Source organism: Sitophilus oryzae, unplaced genomic scaffold (assembly GCF_002938485.1).
Source record: "Sitophilus oryzae breed Bouriz unplaced genomic scaffold, Soryzae_2.0 scaffold_465_pilon_pilon, whole genome shotgun sequence".
Classification (NCBI taxonomy): Eukaryota; Metazoa; Arthropoda; class Insecta; order Coleoptera; family Curculionidae; genus Sitophilus; species Sitophilus oryzae.
The window spans coordinates 5,517,277-5,531,053 of record NW_022147046.1 but is presented as its reverse complement, the minus strand read 5'-3'; positions in this window follow the sequence as shown (position 1 = coordinate 5,531,053).

Below are 13,777 nucleotides of genomic sequence, written 5' to 3'. Positions count from 1 at the left end.
ACATGCTTATTTTTGTCAATAATGACATATATTGACTAATTCCATTCTAAATATCTTCAGAACGGTTGCTCGTAGCAATATTTACCAAGAGACGTTTTTTACGTAAAAATTACGGAACTATATATTTTTCACGCAGTAGTTTTTTACAGGTACGGGCGAAAAGTTATTTCTCTTCAAAACAGTTTAAACACATGTAGGAGACGCCCCCTACAAGTAGGAGTCATATTGCCATCGAAATCAAATTTATCATCTCAAAAAACACACAGTCAACAATTTTTGATCCAAATGTCGACTATAGTTAGAAATTATTTCGAAAAAACCGCAATAAAAATGAAGTTTCCAGACCCTGTATCTCCGAATCGAAGCATTTTATGACATACATTGATACCAATTTTTTTACTTATTTTTATCTGCAGAATATGCTGCCGAAGTTTCCGGAATATAATTCGGATCGCCCTGTATCTATACTAATATATAAAATCCTTAAGTGAGTGACATACTGATTAATCACGATCCTGCTCAAACCACTCAACGTACGAAGCTCAATTTTGACATACAGGTTGATTCTAGGGTGTAGAGGTTCGATAAGAAGGGATTTTTCGAAATTCCAGTTCCAGGGGGGTAAAACCACCCATCAAATATTACAATATTTTTTATTTAAAAAACGGTCAAGTTTCCATAAAAACGCTTAAACACGTATATGTTATTTTGTTTTTTTACATATTTTGTGATTTTTTAAAAACTTATACAGGGTGTTTCATAAAATATGGCCATTGAGTAATCACGATTCTGCTTAAACTGCTTGATGTTTAAAGCTGATTTTTGGTAAACGGATTGACTGTGGGGTGTAGAGGTTCGATAAGGAGGGGTTTCTCGAATCTCAAATTCCAAGAGGGTGAAAACGCCCCTTTGAAATCTTTTAAAAAATCACACAGGGTGTTCCAAAAAGTTGGATAATTGATTAACCACGATTCTGCTCCAGTTTGTATGTTAATAGAAATTCTTGCTTTGCTTTATCATCGCCAATATAAATGATTAATTCGACGCGAACGAAGTTGCGGGTACACGCTAGTAATAAAATAATATAGGGTATAAACAAATCTGTCACCTTTCCTGACAATCGCAAAAAATCTAGTTTAAAGGAGAAGTATCAACATACTATATATAATTTCAAAATGATAATCGAAATGCCCATCCAAAAGAATTAAAAATAGTACAGCACAAATAAAGGCGTCATTTATCCGGATCCTGATCGAACGGCGTACCGCATGCTGAATTATTTATTAAAATATAGAATTGTCCGTGTTTACGGCTATTTATCATGTCCTAACCGGTATCTCACACACTGGTGCTAAGCGATATCTCATTTATCAAAAGGAAAGCAATCAGCCGGGGTACCGAGAAGAGCCTTCGGTTCCGATGTTGGCAACATCAATCATGCTGGTGGCGCGGTACCGTGAAACGCCGCGGTGTCCGTGGTACCACGGTGTTAGAAATGGAATCGAAGAGCAAAGACGGTACTTGCCGTTTTTTTCTCCGCTCTTTTCGCATCTCGTCTAGTATTTATTCTCGTTCTCAAGCTAATTTAATATGGGGTCGGTCGATGGGAGATGGTACTCGGACTCGGGCTATCAAAAATAAATTTTCGCAAATCGCTAAAGGGCGATTCCACAAACAATACATATTTTTGTTAATTTTAAAATGAGACATTTTTTAAAATATTTGTACTTTTATTTGTAGTATAATGTCTATAGTACATAACAAAACTAGAATAACTTAACTTTCTAATCTAGTGCTCCTTGAAAATAGTCAGAACAAAATAGTTTTGGTTTTCACAGTGAAATTCCAGAATATCGCTTTGTTTTATCAAGGTGGCTATGGATAAAAAAGCTGAGCAATGCGCTAACGCTGTCAGTTTTGTTTGCGCTTCTGTTTGAGTGATAGAATTATTGTGTTGTTACTCTTTCCAAGTAAGTATATTTTGTGATAAAATATTATAACTATATCTAAATTTTAAGTCCCATTAGTAAACAAAATATACAATAAATTGATATATAGCGATACATCAAGCCAAGAGATTTTTACATAAGATAAAAAATATAAGTTTTGTGTGAACAAATTCTAATGTTTTAACTGTTCCTTTTTTAAAGGTTCTAGCTTTGTTGTTTTTTTAAATTAATTTTTGTCCCGTTAGTAAACAAAAATTATATTTTAGGATGGGAAAAATTAGTTTCGAACGCAAACAAAAAATCAAAGCCTGTGTTTCGAATTACAGAAAAAAGATTTATGAAAATGAAAATTTAAAACAAAATTATTTGAAAAATTGTGCTAAAAATCAGAGAAAATACAGGGAAAAACTAAAAGATTTGACCAAAAATAATATCGCATTGAAAGTGGAACTGAACATTAAAGAAAAAGAAAGAAAGAGGCGCTATAGGGAAAGAAAACGAGAACGGATTTTACAGAACAAAGAAAACATATTACCCTATAAAACGGCTCAAAGCCTTGGAAAAGCTGTAAGAGCGGCAAATAAATCACTTCCTTTAGATAAAAATAAGAAAGTGGCCGTTTTAAGAAAAATTCTGGAAAAAATTGAACCAAATTTAAAAATGCAAAATATTAGCAATTTTACCAGTCCGTCAATTGATAACAAACGCAAATTATCACAGGAGACAATTGAAAAAATTCAAAAATTTTATTTACTAGAGGATATTAGCAGGGTGTCTCCTGAAATGAAAGACCGGGTGAAAATAAAAAGAGGCGATCATGTCGAATACGTTCCAAAAAGATACATGTATCTTACTATAAAAGACCCTTCCAGATTTTTACAGAAGAGAATCCAAATACTAAAATAAAACTAAGTAAATTTTATGAGGTCAGACCATCATGCATCCTGCTTAGCAGCGCAATGCCACATAATGTTTGTGTGTGCAAATATCACGCAAACGTTTTTTACATTTTGGAAATTCTTCAGAAAAACATCACAACTTTTCCTATAGACCGTTAGAATATTCAAGTAATATTTTTTTGGCAAATTATTACTTAAAATCATTGCTACGATATAAGTTATAAATATTTTTCGAAAACATTCTATTTTTCGTTCAGTTTGTCCCGTTAGTAATCATGGAATCGCCCTAAAACTGTTTTATACTGTTTAGCATATTTTAGAAGGAATCGTACAGTTAGCAAAGCGTAGAACTTTCATTAACACATTTACTGAAATATTTTCGGAAGTAATTACCCAAGTGCATCAAAATTACCGATAATTTTTCATGAAAGTATGTTGTCTAAATACTGCATGAGTTTATATTCATATTTTGCCGTAAGAGCCCGACACCGAAAGAGGAGGGCTTCTCCAAAATATGAATATAAACGAATGCTGTTTTTTATTGACAACATGCTTAAACGAAAAATTATTATCAGGTTAATTTTGATGCACGAGTGTAATTCGGTAGAATATTTCCCGAATAAAAAACATGAAAATACAGGTGAAAATATACCGAGTGCGTCTCAAAAGTGGCTCACCCCTATAACTTCTTTATTTTTTCAGATAAAACAACAAGATTTGGTATGTTAGTATATAACATAAATTGGGATTGATTGACGTATTCAATTGTTTTCGGTCACTTCCGGTTTCACCGGAAATGACCACAACTTTTGATTTTTAACTAGCACCCTCGGTATTTTTTTACTTTATTCGATAGAAAATGACACTCTGAATCGAATGACATATCATATGTCAACTTTTGACATTTTGGCATATGGTTTATTTGAAATTGTAACATGCGGTTCATAACGACAATTTGACTCAAAATAACGAGTGTGTGGTATCAAATTATTCGTAAAAAAATGCTTTTTCCAAATATGCTGATGAACCACCCTCGTTCCATTTGAAAAAATTGAGATATGATTAAAAATACGATTTAAGCATCTTTTAACCGGCGGCCAGAACAAGACAGTTAAAACATTGGACGATCAAATCTATTTTTCCAAGGCTCCTTGATTAAAAATTAGTGTTTTTAATACAGCCATGGCACTCTAGATTGATATTTAAAATAGAATTTATTTTTGAGTGACTATGTCGAAAATTGACATATGATATGTCATTCGATTCAAAATGTTATTTTCTATCGAATAAAATAAAAAAATACCGAGGGTGCTATTTAAAAATCAAAAGTTGTAGTCATGTCCGATGAAACCGGAAGTGACCGAAAACAATTGAATACGTCAATCAATCCCAATTTACCTCATACACTAACATACCAAATCTCGTTGTTTTATCTGAAAAAATAAAAAACTTATAGGGGGTGAGCCACTTTTGAGACGCACCCGGTATATATTTTTTAAAAACATTTATTTGAACATATTAAAAAAATCTATTTAAAAATGAAGCAATAAATTGAAACAGAACTTATAATATTAGAAATTAAAAATTACATGAAGAATTGCAGTGAAAAACACAGTTATAAAAATTATTATGTTTAGATTCCGTTGCGGTACTTCAAGATGCTGAATTTTTGAATTGAAATTAAAAGAACTTCTAGTAGGTACAAAACATAAGTATTATTATTAGAACTTGTAGCAGTTTCATTGTCCCTCATTTTTTTTGCCAAATTTGCATGATGTTCATCATCGAGTTGAAGGTAAAGTTTAATTGACTTCGGGTTTGCGTGCCCAGTTATTTTGACCATTGTGTTCTCATCGACCCCCTTCTTTGCTAGTGTCGACACAGCTGTTGCACGTAGCGAATGGTTAGTAATTTTTTACTTTCTCCGTAGCCAAACCTGATTTTTTCGCTTCGATAGACACCCATTGAGCAATCGTATTTTTCCCAACAGGAAGGTTCTTGGACCATTTACCCATTTTCCAGGAAGGATTTACAGTTAAAAACAATCTTGGAACATTAATTAATTTTCTTTTTTCCATAAATTTTTTGAATAGCCTTATTGGACATATATCCGGTTGACCTCTATTTATCACCAGCCATTTTGACGGAGCACAAGGTTTATCTCCTCTTGAGTGGTTAGAGAATATCGAGCTGTATTCAATGCGACCAGTGGGTTCTCCTATATTATCAATATCATCTTTAAAATAGGAAACAAAACATTTTCTTCTCTCTCCTTCTCGCCATGCCAATTCGTAGGATAATACAAAAATATTTTTTTTGCACCATCGGAACATTCTTCATTACAATATCGTACCATCAATTTGAATTCTTCGTATTTGAATGGCTTAGAGCTTTCTTTCCTTTTTAGAAGGAAAGGAATTGCAGATGGACCCAATTCCTTCCTTTTGGCACTTTTTGCCTCCCGGGATATTTTAAATTCGGTGTCAGTAAAAGGATTAAATTTAATATTATATTATTTTTGGTATTTTTCCATTAATAGCTTGGCTGTTACATTCCAAATAGTTTTTACCGTAAAATCCTTATAGTCTTGGCCGTTTTTCCTTTTCATATTAAATGCCCAATCGGTCAAAATATTGGCCAGCGCCGAGATTGAGATGTTAGCATCCAAAATGTAGTTTCTATCTTTTATAAATTCCATAAACTGTTTCCATACATGCTGGTGATTAATAATAGTGTTTTTCGGCTTACTTTCGGCAACTTTTTCTTCAATTGCACTTAAAGAATTGTTTCCAAATCGAGGCATTTTTAGAATATCTATTAAAAATAATTTACGTCTAGACATTCTGCGGGAAATTTTTGCCGGGTAATTTTCGATTTTAGCATCGCTTCATATGGGATTTTTTGTACATGAGTGAAATATTCATATATTATATCACGAGACCTATAAATTTGATCGATTAAATTATTCAAATAATGTAGTCATACGCCGTAAATGAATTATATTTTGAAAATCAAATTTAATCTTGTAAACACTGGTCTAATGTTTGCTATAGCTATATTTACTAATGACATCGAAATGAATTTATTTAGAGGTCATTGATATTTTACTATAAACTAGCTAAATATTTTTGAATATTATTTTTATTTTTTGTTCTTTGACATTATAAACATTTATAATGTTTATTTTAACAATAAAACTGACAATATTATTTGTATAATGTTCTGTATTATCTTTTGTTTGTTTGATTGTGTACCTTGTTGTTTTTTACTTTGTTTGTTAGTTTACCTTTGTCTACAAATTGAAAAATTTTTTGACAATAAAGGCATTTATTTATTTATTTATATTCATTTAATATATTTTGCGCTTGATTTTGCTTGGAAAGTAGTTCAATGCACAATAATTTAATAAAAACCAGAGACCGCGAAGCGGTCCAGTGTTTTTATTCTAAAATTATTGTGCATGAAACTATTTTCTAAAAAGCAAAATCATGCAAAAAATTATTTGGGTAGTTTAATCAATCTAGGTTGAGTGATATACGGCTAGATTATTTCCTGAATGACTTAGAATGAAGCGAATAACTATAAGAATTTTATTAACTATAAAAATTTATTTATTAATTATTTATTTCAAAATGACGTCTCGTAAGTAATGTTTGTGCTTCTGCTACCTTGGTTACGCATCCGAGTATTTTTCGCCACTTTTTTGTACAAAATAATATCGAATAATAGGTTTTCGCGGATTAAAATCGTTATTAAGTCAGACATATGAGTTGTAAATCAATGTTTTTAAATGAACTGTTGCCAAAATCTCTCAGAATTAGTGATAAACTACAAAAATAAAACCAAAAAGGAAGCCGAAAAAATAATCGCGGTTAAACTGGTCTTGGGATTTAATCACTTATCTAAACAAAATTTATTCAAAAAATTAGATTAGCTGATTGGTCCATTTCACAATGAAGGAAATATTTTTTCTGTAGATTTACATTTTTCTGTAAATTTTGAATTTACACTTTTTCAACTACACAACTTTTTTTTAATATATGATATGCCTTTTTATTAATTTATTAATTTAAAAGAATGTCAAAAGCTGACATGATATGTCATTCTATTCAGAATGACATTTTCTATCGAATAAAGTAAAAAAATACCCAGGGTTTTTTTTTTAAAAATCAAAAGTTGTAGTCATTTCCGGTGAAACAGGAAGTGACCAAAAACAATTGAATACGTCAATCAATCATAATTTATGTCATATACTAACATACCAAATATCGTTTTGTTATCTGAAAAAATAAAAAAGTTATAGAGGCAAGCTACTTTTGAGACGCACCCCGTAGAAATAGATGTCTACAATCAGAGCTGCAGCAAGTCATTTCAAAAAGACTTTCTCAAGTCTTTACTTCTAAAATTAAAAAGATTTAAATCTTAAGTCAATTTCAACATTAAAGCTCAACAATACTTCATTATCCAGACAAGATGAACAAAACTAGAACTAGCGCGTTCTCCAAAAAATATAGGTAAAATTGAATATACACAAAGTATATTTGAATTATAACAATAATGGTTATATGGTAATCTATTTATTTTTTAATTTCTTAATACTTTTTAAATATATAGACGATATATGTATTTCCCATGATAGTCGTATTTGTTCACCAATATCATGTTATTAAAATATATTTAAAATATAAAACTATTATAATATTTAAACAATATGTTTTATAATTATTTCAAAGATAGTTGGTTATACAAGCCAAACTTCTTAGACTAAAACAAAAATTTTATATATTTTAAACCTCCATTTAAAGCAATTTTAAGATTTTCGCCATTTTGTCAAGAAATCCTTGCGATCTAAAATTGTTGTATTTTTCAAGTTTTATGTTTTCCTAATAATTTCTTACATATTTTTAAAATAAATATTAGTTATTCTTATAAATATAGGGCCTGGCAATAGTACGTCGGGCATCTATAGCTCCTAAAATAAAAAAAATGGGAATTTTGTTTAAGTGCAAACCTAAAGTATGTATTGGAATGTATTTCAGGAAAATATTTTAACTTCTACAGGATGATTTTTGTTGAAATAGAACACCCTGTATATTGCATTTTTGGCTTCCTTTCAGATCACTGATAAAATAATTTTTCTTCGTTGTTTTTTTAATGAAACACCCTATATATGATTTGTTTACTAGGTGGAGAATTAAAAAAATGAACATTTTTTGTCTTCAGACTATTTCAAAATTTTTAACGATTTCGCAAGTATTTTATATTTCATATGGCATTTTCCAGAGTAAATTTTTATCAAAGCCACCATGTTTTTTCTCTCGTATTTTACTTTTGAAAGAGTCATACGAAATAATACCGCGAGTATCTGCAAAAGCGTTAAAAATTTTGAAATACTCTAAATATAAAAATGTTCATTTTTTTAATTCTACATCAAATAAAAAAAAATCTACAAGGCTTTAAAAAAAGAAGAAAAATTATTTTACATTTTAGAAAGTTTGGCGTAGAATTTTGAATACCCTGTATGATTTAATAAATACGATATTTATAGCAAAGTAAGTACAGACTATCTAAAGTATACGCATAATATTAGTTTTGATTTCATGACAGTTCTTTTTTTTTCTATTTATTTATTAATATCTCTGAAACTATTTTAATATATTTACTCATATCTTCAAATTATGTAAAGTGACTTGAATGGAAGCAAAAGATACAATAATATACAGGGTATTCCTTTTAAAAGAAACCATCCCGATTCACTCACACTTTTTTGAGCCACCCTATCTCCCGTTAGAGAAAAGATAGAAAGTTGCGGTTTGCGCTAATATTTTGGACATGTTGTGCTCTATTTAACTGTGTAAAGAGAAATATAGATTCCTAACTAATTTTTTTTATGCAGAAGCGCAATATCTGTCATGATGTCAAACAGCGCCCTCTAGCTACCACGAAAATATTTATAGAAACAAAATTTATACTGGAGTTATCCTTATTTCAATAAAAGCAAGTTTGACCTTCCCCCACCACTTTATTTTATGAGATAGAGCAAAATAATATTAAAAAATAAAATTTAAAATACCTGTTTACCTGTATATTTTTTAGAAAAAAATTCAGTTTTCTGATTGGCTATCAGAGATATGCCCCCTAGCGGACATTTTTCGAACTTGAAAGTAATTTCCGGCGATTTCTCTTGGTCGATTTACTTCCTAGAATTTTTTTCAAAGTTATATGATAAGTAGTTTCTGAGATACAGCCGGCGTCCATTCTTATTTGGCCACCCGGTACACCAAGGAGGTAATAATAGTGCTCATATTTATACATAGACAAACTGCCATTACCCTCTGACGTGTTTTTGACACGCATCAGAAGATGGTCACGCAAGGCGTTTTGTTTCATGAGCTTTTCTGTGACTGAAAAGCCCGATACGTGATGTTATCTGTCTACCGCACTCCAGACATTCAAAAATATCATTGCTTTGTTGCCTCTTTACTTTTTGGTTGTCGCTGTTTAGTGACTTTACAATTCTTCTCTATTCCGTTCAGAGAAATATCTCTGAGCCGCTTCTTCCCACTCATTCTGCTTGTTAATTCCCTTTAAGTTTTCGTGGAAAATATCCTTGTACCTTTTGAGTTGTCCACCCGGCCTCCTCTTACCGTCTACAAGCTCACCGTAAAGCAGAGATTGGTATGCGGTTTTCTTGCATTCTTCATAAGTAACCAGCCCATCTTAAGCGGGACTTTGTAATCATGACTTCAATACTCTCGCAGTTAGCTTTTTCAAGGACCGATACGTTTGAGACATGATGGAAGAACTATTTTATTCTTAAGAGTTGTCTAAGATGTCTCTGTTGCAAATTGTTTAAAAGATCGCGCACACTATACCTACACGGACCAGTACGGACCAGCACAGCACAAACCTGCATCCTGCATGACATCGCACACTTTACCGCCACAGACCAGCAACATAAGCGAGAGTTTCGAAAAAAGTACAGTTGTCAAGGCTCAACTACTAGAGCGTGCAACATAGAAGTATTGAAAATGAGTAGTTCAGAGGAAGAAATTATTATTTTAGCCATGTTGTGTGAAGAAGAGGAGGAAGAGAAGGAAGCTAAGAAAAAAGAAGATTTTGGGTTCACCCTATAAATCAAAAGAGAAAGCAATATGGCGAATTTCATCATTTGTTTCCTGAATTAAAAAGATTCGAAGAAAAGTTTTTCCAATATTTTCGAATGTCACAAATCAAATTTGATTATTTTTTTTTGCTATCGACTTTCATATTGCATCTTTTCTTTCTTGGTCTCTATATATAAAATGCTTGGCTCGTATCGCACAGCTCTGGATACTTTTGTACCAGTAAAATAAGCTTTCTTCATTCATATTTAAAACGATTTAAAGGTTCGAACAAAAATAAACGAAATCTAACCTACATCATGCGACTTGAGCCAGCTAGCGTACTCGAAATACTGACAAACCCTTCAATATTTGCATGTTTGTGGAGGTGTGCTGGTTCGCCGGTGCGCACATTAGGTCGGACCAGCACGACCAGGCATAAATATTGCCGGTCATATTTGTCCCTGACCGACACGACCTGTTTTGACGGTCGTGGCTTGTGGCGGTACGTGCTGGTACTGGTCCAGTGTGCTCTACTCTATTAAATAACACGGTCACCTTTACCGGTAGATTTTACTGGTCTGGTCCGTGCCGGTCCGTGCAGGTATAGTGTGCGCGATCTTTAATGCGTTCATGTGTCGGCGGTACGGCACCCAGGTTTTGCTTCCGTAGAACATGGTGGGAATTATTATTGCTCGGTACACTGCAAGTTTCGTTTGTGTGCTCAAGTCATGATTGTAGAAAACCCTGTCTTTTAATTTCCAGAATGCTCTTGAGGCGCTACTAATCCTGTGCTGAATTTCAGAGTCGATATTGGCCTTTTCCGAAATCAAACTGCCAATTTGCCGCCAAACTACTCACATTTATATAAATTAAAATTGTAATTTATTCTGAAATATTTATTTCCACTAACGGTATTTTTTAAAATGACTAGGTAATATATTTCGTACATAAAGTCAGTAATTTTTTGTAAACATTTGCTAATTTGCACCTATGTCCTCCAGTCTCATCCAGCAATAAAATCTAATTTATTTGTAGTTTTACTGCCAAGAAAGAGATATAGCGAAACTGATAAGGACCGAACGATATCACGTTTCAGATAAGCCGTCGTGTAATTATAGACACCGCTGTTGCTTTTATTAAAATTAATTTCTAGTTTTATTAGGAATAATAATTTTTACGACCGTGATTTAAATATTGTTTGTATTAATAAATTCGGTCATTACTGTTCGGTGAATTCCTTCCTATGATTTATTACCTTACGCTTCTTGTTGTATAGCCATGTTTTATTAGGTATGCTTTATACATAAAACCAGCTAGTATATAATTAATTAATTCCTAAATTGAAGTAGCTGAAACGCTTTTCTTATAATACCATTAAAATTGTTAGATATAGATAGAATATTGTAAAAAATAAATCTATTAATATAATGAATTAGAGCAATATTGGATCATTGTTACAAAACAATATATTTTAAAAAGAGTATATCTCTCCAAAAAAATCCTTTATGGGTTTCTTGCTACTGCACTGCAAGAAAAATCTACAAAATAAAATAGTTATTTTTTGTAAACACTTCTGCGTTAAACCTAAACGAGCGCTGCTTGTCAGAAGTTGTGTTTACAGTTATAAAAATTTGCCTAACAAAGAAAAAAATGCTTAACGTTTCGGAAAGTTTTCTCTTTCCGTCGTCGGAAACAAAAAAAAATTATAAAGAATAAAGAAAAAAACTATTTAAAATATTTAAATTGAACTATTGGAGAACACTTTACTTTTTAAAACAGATACGTCTACAAGAAACCGTTGACGTTCTGTTAAAATGACATTATATCAAGTTAAACTTCAAAATTAACAATTACTACATGATAACAATTACTTAATAAGGTAAAACCAAAAAGCCCAAACTTTCTGTATGATTATTTTTAAATTTTACGTATGTTATGTTTATTTATGTTATGTTCTTTAAAATCAGAGAAGCGATTGCCATACATTACTAACATCTACAGATGCATGAGCAATACATTTATTTTTATTAGATTGAATTAAAAAAGCCTCGTTTATTTTTCTTTTAGAGGCTATCCCTTCTTTCATTATAATTTTGGCGTTATTAAAATTTATTCTGTGCCCTGTGTCCCATGAATGCTGACAAATCTTAGATTTGTGGAAATCTCCCTTTCTTTTTCTTTGTTAGGCAAATTTTATAACTGTAAACATAACTTCTGACAAGCAACGTCCGTTTAGGTTTAACGCAGAAGTGTTTACAAAAAATAACTATTTTATTTTGTAGGTTTTTCTTGCAGTGCAGTGGCGAAAAACTCATAAAGGATTTTTTTGGAGAGATGAATCCGCCACATAGGTATAGACATTTTTTAAGAGTATATCTGTTTCCATTTTCTACAGAGATAATTTTTCAGTTAACTCTTTACTTAAACTCAAATCTGCATAATCTATAAAGCTTTTTTTAAACGTGGTAAACAATGATTTTGTATTGATACTAAAAAAATTCGGACTTCCCATTGTCCTTATTTATTTAATTTACAAAACATCTCGGTAAGATCTCTCACTGACCGATAAAGTTTAAACTAAGTCCTAAACCAGTGTTGCCGGTATTTTTATACCGTAAAGAACCAAATTGTCCCCCAATTGACCCAAATCACACAAATCGCCCAAATCGCACCATGTATTCACATCAAAGAAATAGAGGATTTTTTTATATATATTGAGGATTTTTACGACATTCATCGTCTCCCGCTTCTCAACTTCCACCGATTTCTGTCTGTCCAGTTTTCTTCCTGGAGGCCGCTAGAATTCATAGCGTCAACTACGCCCTGCTTCCATCCTCGAGGTGGTCTTCCACGTTTCCGCCTTTCGTTCGGTGTCCATGAATGAATTCTTTTCGGCCATCGGTTATCATCCATTCGTTGGAGGTGTCCGAACCAACTTAGTATTTTACCGTCAATGGGGTCGAGAATAGTTTCTTTTTCTCCTATAATTTCTCGTATTCTTTGATTTGAGATGTGTTCCAGTCTTGAAATGCGACAACTTCTTCGCCAAAAATCCATTTCAAGAGACAGAAACTTATTTTTCTCTACTTTGTTTAGCTCCCACGTTAAGCTTATTAGTGTTGGATGCTCAGGTTCGGTTGGATTAACAGGATGACTTTCATGATCTTGTATGAATTCGGTTCTATTTTCCGTCAACAGATTTTGATAATAAGTCTTCCAATCCTCGATCGGAATAATATTCATCCCTGCAGTATCTTTATGCTGCCTTCGCATTCCGTTGATAATTTTCCATGCTTTATTTGCTTTTGTGTTTCCAGCTTCTAAGTTGACTTCTTGGCATCTTTCTTCCCAGTACTCATTCTTTGCTTTTATTATTTCCTTCTGTACACTTCTCTTCTTGTCATTATAAATTAGTCTGTCTTGAGTGCTCTGTGTACTTAACCATTTCCCATAAGCAGCCTTCTTTTCATCTACAATCTTTCCTAGTTCTTCACTCCACCAAGGTGTATCTTTTCTGTATCTAGCGGAGACTATTTTCTCTCCAAGGGCCTCATTTGTAGATTCATGTATGCACGTTTTCAGACTTTCGTACATATCATTTGGAGATCCTTGTCCTATTCTGTTTAATTTCGTGGCTAGTCTCATCTGGTACAAGAATTTAGTTGAGTCATTCCTCAAACTTTCGATATTATACTTGACGTTACTTAATGGAGTTCCATTTTTCTCAGGCAATCCATTTGATTGCATTTTTTGTTTGTAGGGAAAATAAGATTTTGCTACTACCAAGAAATGATCAGTACCACATTCTAGGCCACGCATAACC